Source organism: Rhinolophus sinicus, chromosome 3 (genome assembly GCF_057876585.1).
Source record: "Rhinolophus sinicus isolate RSI-liver-muscle chromosome 3, RSI-T2T, whole genome shotgun sequence".
Lineage (NCBI taxonomy): Eukaryota > Metazoa > Chordata > Mammalia > Chiroptera > Rhinolophidae > Rhinolophus > Rhinolophus sinicus.
In genome coordinates this window covers 31,349,721-31,359,224 of record NC_142503.1, presented here as the reverse complement: position 1 = coordinate 31,359,224, position 9,504 = coordinate 31,349,721, and the positions used below count along the sequence as shown (strand labels likewise).

At 33.2% G+C, this 9,504-nt stretch overlaps 1 non-coding gene across 1 annotated transcript; it reads left to right on the top strand.

Annotated features, from left to right (window-relative positions):
• Nucleotides 1-817: 817 nt before the first annotated feature.
• Nucleotides 818-924, top strand: LOC141570839 (U6 spliceosomal RNA). The gene has a single exon (XR_012495290.2). It is a non-coding gene; the product is annotated as a U6 spliceosomal RNA (small nuclear RNA).
• The last annotated feature ends 8,580 nt before the right edge of the window (nt 925-9,504 follow it).

Genomic DNA, 9,504 nt, shown 5'->3' with positions numbered 1-9,504 from the left:
TTAGCTAATGCTCCAGTGGTAATCATATTGCAGTATATACATGTATCAAATCAACACATTGTATACCTTAAACTTACATAGCATTGTATGTCAATTATATCTGAAATATTTTTTAATTAAATGATTGACATAGAACTCCAGAAAAATTATATAGTCAATGAATTAGCACAATTAGCACATTTAATTTGCTACACAAACCATCTGAAGAGAAAAAAGAGACCAGTGGGGAGAAATGCCACCCCAAAAGTGCTTTCCTGGATTAAAATATGAAATTTAGACTTTGACTTTGGCTTTTCTGGATCCTTTGCGAAATTTTCAAATATGTCAAAAGTTTTCTTCTAAGCTCAGAAAGGAAGATTATGGCTGAAGACCTCAGTTCCACTGCACAGACACACATTTTCACGAGCTACAATCCTGTAATACCCACTCTGCCGCACTAGTAATGTGCAACAACTAAAAAAGGAGAAAAGAAACACATTACCAAGATAGTTGCCATTGTCCTCCAAGTGGTTTTCCTGTCTCAAATTTTATCCTCTTCCAGTTTTCCCTGTTTTCTGGAGTTCATTTTTCTAAAACACAGATTTTAATTTCCTATTCCCTTCTCATTGCATGCAAACCCAAGCTCTTACACAAGGCTTACAATGCTTTTGGGAATCTGGTTTCCTCCAGTCTCTTTAACCTCACCTCTTTCAGCATCCCTCCTCACCTCAGTCTTCAGCACCACAGAAAACAGTATTAGACCAACCTACCTTTGTATAGGAGCTTCCCTTATTTGAAGTCTTATGTGCTGCTCGTCTCTCCTCCAAAACCAGCTAAGGCGCTCACTTTAGCATCACATTACTAAAATAGAAAACATACAGAGAAGATTAGCGTGGCCCCTGAAGAAAGATGGCATGCAAATTCATGAAGCTGTTCCATGTTTTTATACTGTATGATTTCTCTTACAGGAGGTCCCTAGAGTAGTCAAATTCATAGAGACAGAATGTAGAATGGTAGTTAGGTTGCCGAGAGGGGGCATGGATAGAGTTTTGTGAAGGGATGGTGGTAATGGTAGCACCACAATGTGAATGCACTTAATGGCACCGAACTGTACACTTAAAATTGGTTACTATAACACCTTTTCTGTTATGTGTATTTTACCAGAATTAAAAAAAAAAAAAAAAACAGCTAAAATTCCATGCTCCCTTTCATCTGCATCCATCTCACCCCCTAAGGGATTTAGGCACTTCCATTATTTAATCAGTAGACTGAAATAGTTGTACCCTAAGTTATTGTCAGGGATTATAACCTTGAACTCAGTGCTGTCTTAATACTATCTGAATACTTGGTTGGACAATATAAATTTGCAAAGGATTGTTTGAGTGAAATATAGTCCATGTGTTACTATAGTCACAAAAATATCTATCCTTGGAATAAAGCACACAAACAGAAATCTACACATCTGGACCATATGGTTTATTCTCTCATAAAACTGTTTTTATCCAATGTAATTTGACATGTAATCATTGGCCCATGCTAAGAGTCACGGTAAGAAATAACCCTGTGAAATCTCTTTAATAGACGGATGATGTTGGTGATGGTGTATTGTTCTCTTTTCTTGACTACCTGTGAGGAAAAACTATTTAGCACAAGGAATACGTTTGTTTTCTTTTTCTTTGTAGGTAATATGAATAGTGCAATTATGTTCTCATTTTTGCCTCTCTTCTAGAAAGCCTATAGGTTAACTAGTGGCCTGTTTCAGCGTTTTCTAGACCTTAACTCTGTATTCTGTACATCCATTTACTGTTGACTTCAAATTATTTAAGCTTTTTTCTCTGAATTCACTACATTATTCATTTTTCCTTTTATTTCATGTTGTTGCGACCCACTTTAAATCTATTCTTGAGTAAACAAGGAATAAATGAACAACTAATGAATAAATTCACCTTCTCCTCTAAGTTCTTCCTGGATATTGCATATTTTTCTATTGTTGCTTTTATTACCATTTATTGGCATTTACATGTCTTCTATTCACACTGGACAATATGCTTTCTAATGTATGATCCATGCCTTATTAATATTATTATTAAACTCAGCACAATTTGAATGCCTAGCTAATAATATGTATGTAAATAAGTCTATAGATTGAACTGACATCTGAATAGAAAGAGAAATACAATTACTTTGGAAAACAGAATGTAATTTGTTAATCTTTTTAACTCATAGCATGTTAATTTTTTTGCAAGTAAATTGCAACTTTTGGGAATGCTAATATTAAAAGCCAAAAACTCAGAGAAGCTACTGAAAGAATTGTTTATTCTATTTTTTGTGGCTGTTAAATTCAACCAAATATTCAACTCAATTTTTCCTCTTTAGTGTGTGTGTGTTAGTGCAGCAGACTGCAGATAAAGATTTATACTGGGGTAAACACACACACACATATACACACACACATTTGACTTGTATTCATCTTTTGTTATTGGTATATAATGAGTATTACAATTTTAATATAGTTTTTTCCTTTCTTAAAATGTGTATACATTTTTTGGCATCCCTATATACACACACAAACACACACACACACACACACATGCATAAATGTATTATACAGAGTGTGCCAAAAAATGTATATGTATTTTAAGAAAGGAAAAAACTGTCTTAAAATTGTAATACTCAATATATACCAATAACAAAAGATTAATACAAGTCAGGTGTATACATTTTTTTGGCACCCCCAGTATATGCATAACTAATGACAATATATATCCATTATCTGTGTATATACATATATGCATATATAGTACACATATGTAATGCACATATCATGAATATATATATAAAACTTTTGTGATATATAAATATATTAGTTATATATGCCTTATATGTGCACCTAATATAAAATAGAACTATATGATTTTATATATATTTATATAAAATATATGTCTATATATACACAAACATGTAGGTATATATAAACACATGATGGATATGTGTGTATATATATATATATATATATATATATATATAAAATAATAATTATTAATGTAAATGTATAGATATATTTATCCCAAAATAGGTCTTACTAGTTCTCTCTACTGAAATCAAATTCTTTACTCTGTTTCCACAATACAACATTATTCTTTTGTTTTCTTCCTTTATCTAATCTGATTTGCTCTTAATAGTGCTCTTCCCATGGCCTCCATAATAAGCTTGTTCTTGTGACCAATTTCCTACATTACTCTACAGTGTCTCCCTGATCAACTTTATTCCTATTTATGGCTTTATCTACAAAACTCCAACCAACTTTCCCTAAGCTCAAGGCACATATCCAACTTCTTCACTGGATGCGTCCACACTTTTAACCCTATTTCCATAACTGAATTCATTATTATTGCCCATGCCTGACACTCCCATGGGATTGTTCCTTCTCTTAAATCCCTTCTGTTCATGGTTGGCATTTCCAGTTTCCTATCACCGAAGCCTGACCGCTGAAGGTGATTATTGTCTCATTCTCCTCTCTTACTATGCTTCCCAATAACCAGTCTGCCTTCCCAATAAGGAGCTCCTTCTCATCCCTCCTTCTAAATATTCCTCAAATTTTTTCTTCCAAATCATTCTACCACCCTTTATCTGCTACAGGATTTGCGGTGAAAACGAGGATTATTTCAATAATCTCCTAAAATTCATAATCTCCTTTTTTTGACTACTGATATTTAAAAGGCAAATATTACCATGTAATCTACTGTGTTTCCCTGAAAATAAGACCTAGCTAGAGAATCAGCTCTAGTGCATCTTTTGGAGCAAAAATTAATATAAGACCTGGTAGTATAGTATAGTATAGTATAGTATAGTATAGTATAGTATAGTATAGTATAGTATAGTATATAAGACCCAGTCTTGTAGTATACTAAAATAAGACCGGGTCTTATATTAATTTTTGCTCCAAAAGACGCATTAGAGCTGAATGGCTGCCTAGGTCTTATTTTCAGGGAAACATGGTATCTGCTTAAAACACGTTATTGGCTCTGTAGTGCTCACAGATTCATTTTTTCCTCCTTCGCATGGCATGTGTTTTCTGCCTGTTGTCCACCCTTGCCTAAAAAGTAAACAGTGCATAAACTTGAATGATAGAGAATGTGTCAAAACACTACTGATACTTCCTTGCATGAGGATCATTACTAAACTGACCTGTTTAATTAATTTTTAAAAATCTTGCTTTAGAGGAAATTTTAAACTCCACTAAATATCTGATTATGGTATTGCAATTTCATTAACTAACCTTTTAAAGACAGTAACATAGATTTACATTCTGAATTAATTAAAGATCTTATATCAGCTATTCCAGAAAATTCAAAATAAGTTATAAGTTTCTTTCATGTTTTTAATAAATATGATTGAAGTAATTAAATATTCTATCACAAGTTAGCATTAAGTAAGCAAATTTTTATCTTAAGTCTCTCAAGTTGAAGTGTTGGCTCTGTGTGTATGTTAGTGTGTGCATGTGTGTGCATGTGTGTGTGTTTAATTGAGTCCAGTGGCAGATTTCCAAATATATATTTTGCTTGTGTTTTCATTAGGGAATAAAAAATAGCTTTATTCTTATTGGCAGGTGTATACCACATATGTGTTTATTCCAGAATTTGCAAACTGTGATGGCTGTCTTTTCAGCCTAAAAATTACAACCATCTGTTTTAAAGGGCAGAAGAATCCCGGCACAAATATAATCACTTCAAGCGAGATTTAGTAAGTAGAGAAATGGTGTAGACATCACTATGGCAATAAAAGAATTGTTAGCACAGAAGATGGTAGAAAGAAATGTAGGACAAGAAGAAGAATCAGTATAGCACAGTCGAAGAGATGCTCATTAGCTGCCTACTGCAAGAGGAGGCCAAGATAGGAATTTTGTCCATTCACGTTAGTTGGAAAACTTGAGCTTCACATAGTAACAGTTCTCTTTAAATCTCTTTTTGAAATTCTAGGCTGTTCTCAGAACCAAGAAAATAATGAGAAAGACTCAGAATGGTCCTCATGGGTCAAAAACAACCTTTAATAACACAAAGGTTTAATGGTAACACGCCATTAAAATTTGGTGTTAGCTCGTCCTTTGATTATAAGACATAGAATAAAGTAAAATAAATTTGTTGGAATTACCTTCTCTATGATGGTGGTATTACAAGTTATTTAAATTATTTTATTTATGCTTAACTGCATTTAAAATTTTTCTTCAATCACTATACAGAAAACACTTCTTTTAAATGTATCTTCAGAGATAAACATAGCACAAGTCTCTACGTAAAGTGAAAATGTTTTCTATCACTTTTGACTATGTATTGCTAGTAAATTTTAAAGGAGCTTTAAAACATTAGGAATGTATACAGAAAAATTGTATGCCATTTTACATTTCAAGAAAGGAACATGTTCTAGTTAAACTTATTACAGCATATATGAAAGTCAGGGCAATTCCCCATTTTATAAATAATTTTTCTCAAGTTCCACAGAAATATTTTGCATAGAACATAAAATGGTATTTTCTAAGGCACAAAACCAAGTTATTTTGCCTTAAAGTTTCAAAGATTTAGAGGTACTCAGTTTTTTTTGTTTCTTTGTTTTGTTTTAGGGCAACAAGGACAGTAAGAGCCAGTGGTAAGAGGACGTGGGGTGGTGAGAAGTGGGGTATTTTTGAAAGTACAAAAATTAGCATATGAAATATAAATTTCTTATGTTACCTTCTGTTACACCACAGCTTCTATATTCTCTTGGTTCCTTTAAAGAAAAAGGAGGGAGGAAATAAGGAGGAGGGAGGGAGGGAGAGAGAATGAGAGAGAGAGAGAGAGAGAGAGAGAGAGAGAGAGATTGGACTAAAGAAAAAATCGCAGTGTTTCCAAATAGGAAATACTTCTGTATTCAGCCTTTCAGGGTTTTGTTTGTTGGTTTTGTTTTGCTTTGCTGACCTCCCCTGGCCACGTGAAAATACACTTTTGCAATCACATTCCATCTTCAGGAACTTCATTTCCCCAGAACTTCTTGACTTCAGCTTTGCCCCTGTTCAAACACTTTCTCCAAGAAAACACTGAAGTCTGAGCCAGGCGTTATCTAGTAGCACAATTTGAACCTGACATCACGATTTGACTTCTTCTTAAGGGGGCAGGTAAATTACCATTTTTTGATGCATAGTGTTTTGCAGTCTCCTTCTTAGGATTCTAATGCCTCTGGTAGTCCTTTGGCCTCTGATTATCATAACTCAGCATTGGATTTACAGTTGGATTTTTATTTTTTTAACATGAAAAAGTAGAAAAATGCAAAATTTGATGTAAAAACACTCTCATCCAATATTGCAAATGTTATTTTTTTGTCATTTTTAACTCAGACTATGTAGCGACAGATACACAAACACAGACACACACACACACCCATGCACATACACATACACGTACACTCATATATACACTGAATGTTCTATTTCATATAGAACGACACAGAGTAAATGAAGGTCTCCTTCATTCCTTTCCTTAAACCCCTTACCCACTCTTTCTTTCCCCAAACTTATGCCAAGATATTGATTTGATTCCTTCCAGTCAATTTATCTTCTAATGTTTTTACATACATATGTGTGTGTGTATATGTATCTCCTCCAACAACATAGTGTATCACTTTGTGTTTTTAATATTTTCACATAAGTGCCATTGTATAATTCAGCAAATTTTCTGACAGTGTGTGTATGTGTGAGTGTGTGTGTGTATAAAAAAATTAAATAAATAAATATATATATATATATATATATATATATATATATATATATATATCCGCTCCATTATATTTTTATTAAATTTATTGGGGTGACACTGGTTAGTAAAAATTACATAGGTTTCAAGTGTACAGTTCTATAATACATCATCTATGTATCACATTGTGTCTCACCACCCAGAGTCAGGTCTCCTTCCATCACCATATATTTGACCTTCTTTATATTTTTTGTAACTCTCTTGATATAGATAGATAGATAGATAGATAGATAGATAGATAGATAGATAGATAGATAGACAGACAGACAGACAGACAGACAGACAGACAGACAGACAGATAGATAGATAGATAGATTAGGTTAAAACTGCTGTTCATGGTGTGGATATATCACAATTTATTTTCCCTATTTTCCTATTAACACTCATTTATGTTGTCATGGTTTCTCCATTACAAATAATGTTACAAAGAATGTTCTGGTACACACGTATAAGTATGTTAGCTGCTGGGCAATAGGGTATGTACATAATTCAGCTTCAACAGACACTGTCAAGATATTTTCCAAAGTAGTTGTACCACTGTATATCCCACAGGAAGCATATGCATGTTTCCATTGCTCCACAACCTTATTAAGGTTTGGCTTCATCAGACTTCATATTTTTCCCCACCGATATGATAGGTATGTAATGATATCTCAATGTAGTTTTAATTTGCAGTTCCATGATTATTATTTGTGAGTTTCAGCATCTTTCATTTCTTTGTTGACTATTCAGATTTGTCTCTCTTAAATTACTATTCATGACTTTTGTTCATTTTCCTGTTGGGCTACTTTTGTTCTTTCTTCCTTTATCTTTCTTTCCTTCCTCCTTCCCTCCCTCCCTTCTTCCCTTCCTTCTCTCCTTCCTTTCTTTCTCCTCCTCCTCCTCTTCTTCCTCCTTCTCCCTTCTTCTAGCTCTTGTTCTTTCTCTCTTTTTAATTGTCAGGGATTTGTCATAATAGCCATTATAAAACCTTCTCTCAGTATGTGATTTGTTTTTAATTTTGTTTACAATGTTATTTGTCATACATTAGTTCAAATTTTGATATAAGCAAATATATTTATTTATGAGTCATCCTCTTGTGTATTTCTTTTTTTCTCTCTCTTTTTTTTTAATTTATTTTTTAAATTTATTGGGGTGACAATTGTTAGTAAAATTACATAGATTTCAGGTGTACAATTCTGTATTACATCATCTGTACATCCCATTGTGTGTATTTCTTTTTATTTTAATTTTTATTGGGGAATATTGGGGAACAGTGTGTTTTTCCAGGACCCATCAGCTCCATGTCAAGTCGTTGTTTTCAATCTAATTGTGGGGGATGCAGCTCATTCCAAGTTGAGTCATTGTGTTTGTTTCAGTCTAGTGATAGAGGGCACAGCTTGCTGGCCCATGTGGGAATTGAACCGGCGACCTTGGTGCCATGAATACTCTGCTCTAACCAGTGAGCCAACCGGCCTCCCCTCTTGTGTATTTAAGAAATGCTTTCTTATCCCAAGTTTCAGAAAATGTTCTTCCAAATATTCATCTAATACATATTTAAAAAAATTATTTGTCACATTTTGAAATTTAGTCCATCTGGAATTCATTTTATCAGTTTTATGTAAGGATCAAATTCACTTCTTCCCATGTAGAAAGCCAATTATTCCAACATTATTGAATAGTCCATCTTTTCCCCACAGAGTTGTGTTTCTGCTTCCATGGTATACAAGTTCTTATACATGCTTGAGTCTGTTCCCAAAGTCTTAATTTTTATAGACTTTTCTATCCATTCCAGCTTAAAACACATTGTTTTCATTATGTGTTTATAACAAGCCTTAACTTCTATATGACAGATACACTGTCTTTCTTCTTTTCTTTTTTCTTGGTTATCTTGGCTGTTTACTCTTTAACATGAATTTTAGAATTTGTTCAGTTTCAGTAAAAATCACATTGAGGTCTTGGTTAAAATTGTATCAAACATTTGTAATAAGTTTGGGAACTTCTCAATCTATGAAAACAATTTGTCTCTGTTTATTCAAATCTATTTATTTTCTTTCGGTAACATTTTTCCATTTTCTCAGTACAGTTCATGGACCAATTTTGTTTTATTTAATCCAAGAAATCATGCTGGTTTTGTTGCTATTCTGAATAGAAAGTCCTTTTCATTGATTTTTTTTTTTTTTTCTATTCGTTATTGCTGTTATGTAAGAACATTTTGGGTTCTGTTGATCTGTGGTGATCTTGTTTTATTGGCTTATAAACCATTTTAGATGTTCTATGATAGAAAATTATAGTATTAGCAAGTAATAATAGCTTTGCTACTTCTTATCCAAATCTTACGTGTTATTTCTTTGTCTTCTCTTTATCTTGGTTAGAACCTGTTTTTATGGTGAAGAGCAGCCATTTTGTAGCTCTTCTCTTCCTGTTTCTGACTTTAATGGAGATACTTCCAAAATTTTGCCGTAATTGTGAAGTCAGGTGAAGGTTTTTGGTAAGATACTGTTTATCTAGTTAAGGCTTCTGTCAGTAATTAATAGTAAATTTGTATAGTTTTACAAAATTAATATTGAATTTTATTAAATGCTTTGTTTTTGTCTATCATGAAGATCTTATGATATTCCTCCAATTTCTTCTTATGAAAACTTTCAAAGACACAGTAAAGGTGAAAGCATATGTAGTGTCTCCTATCAGTGCCTGCCTGTTTCCCTTTACCAGGCTGAAGCAACTGTCCTCAACTGCAGCCGGTGTTGGCTGATAGTGCAGC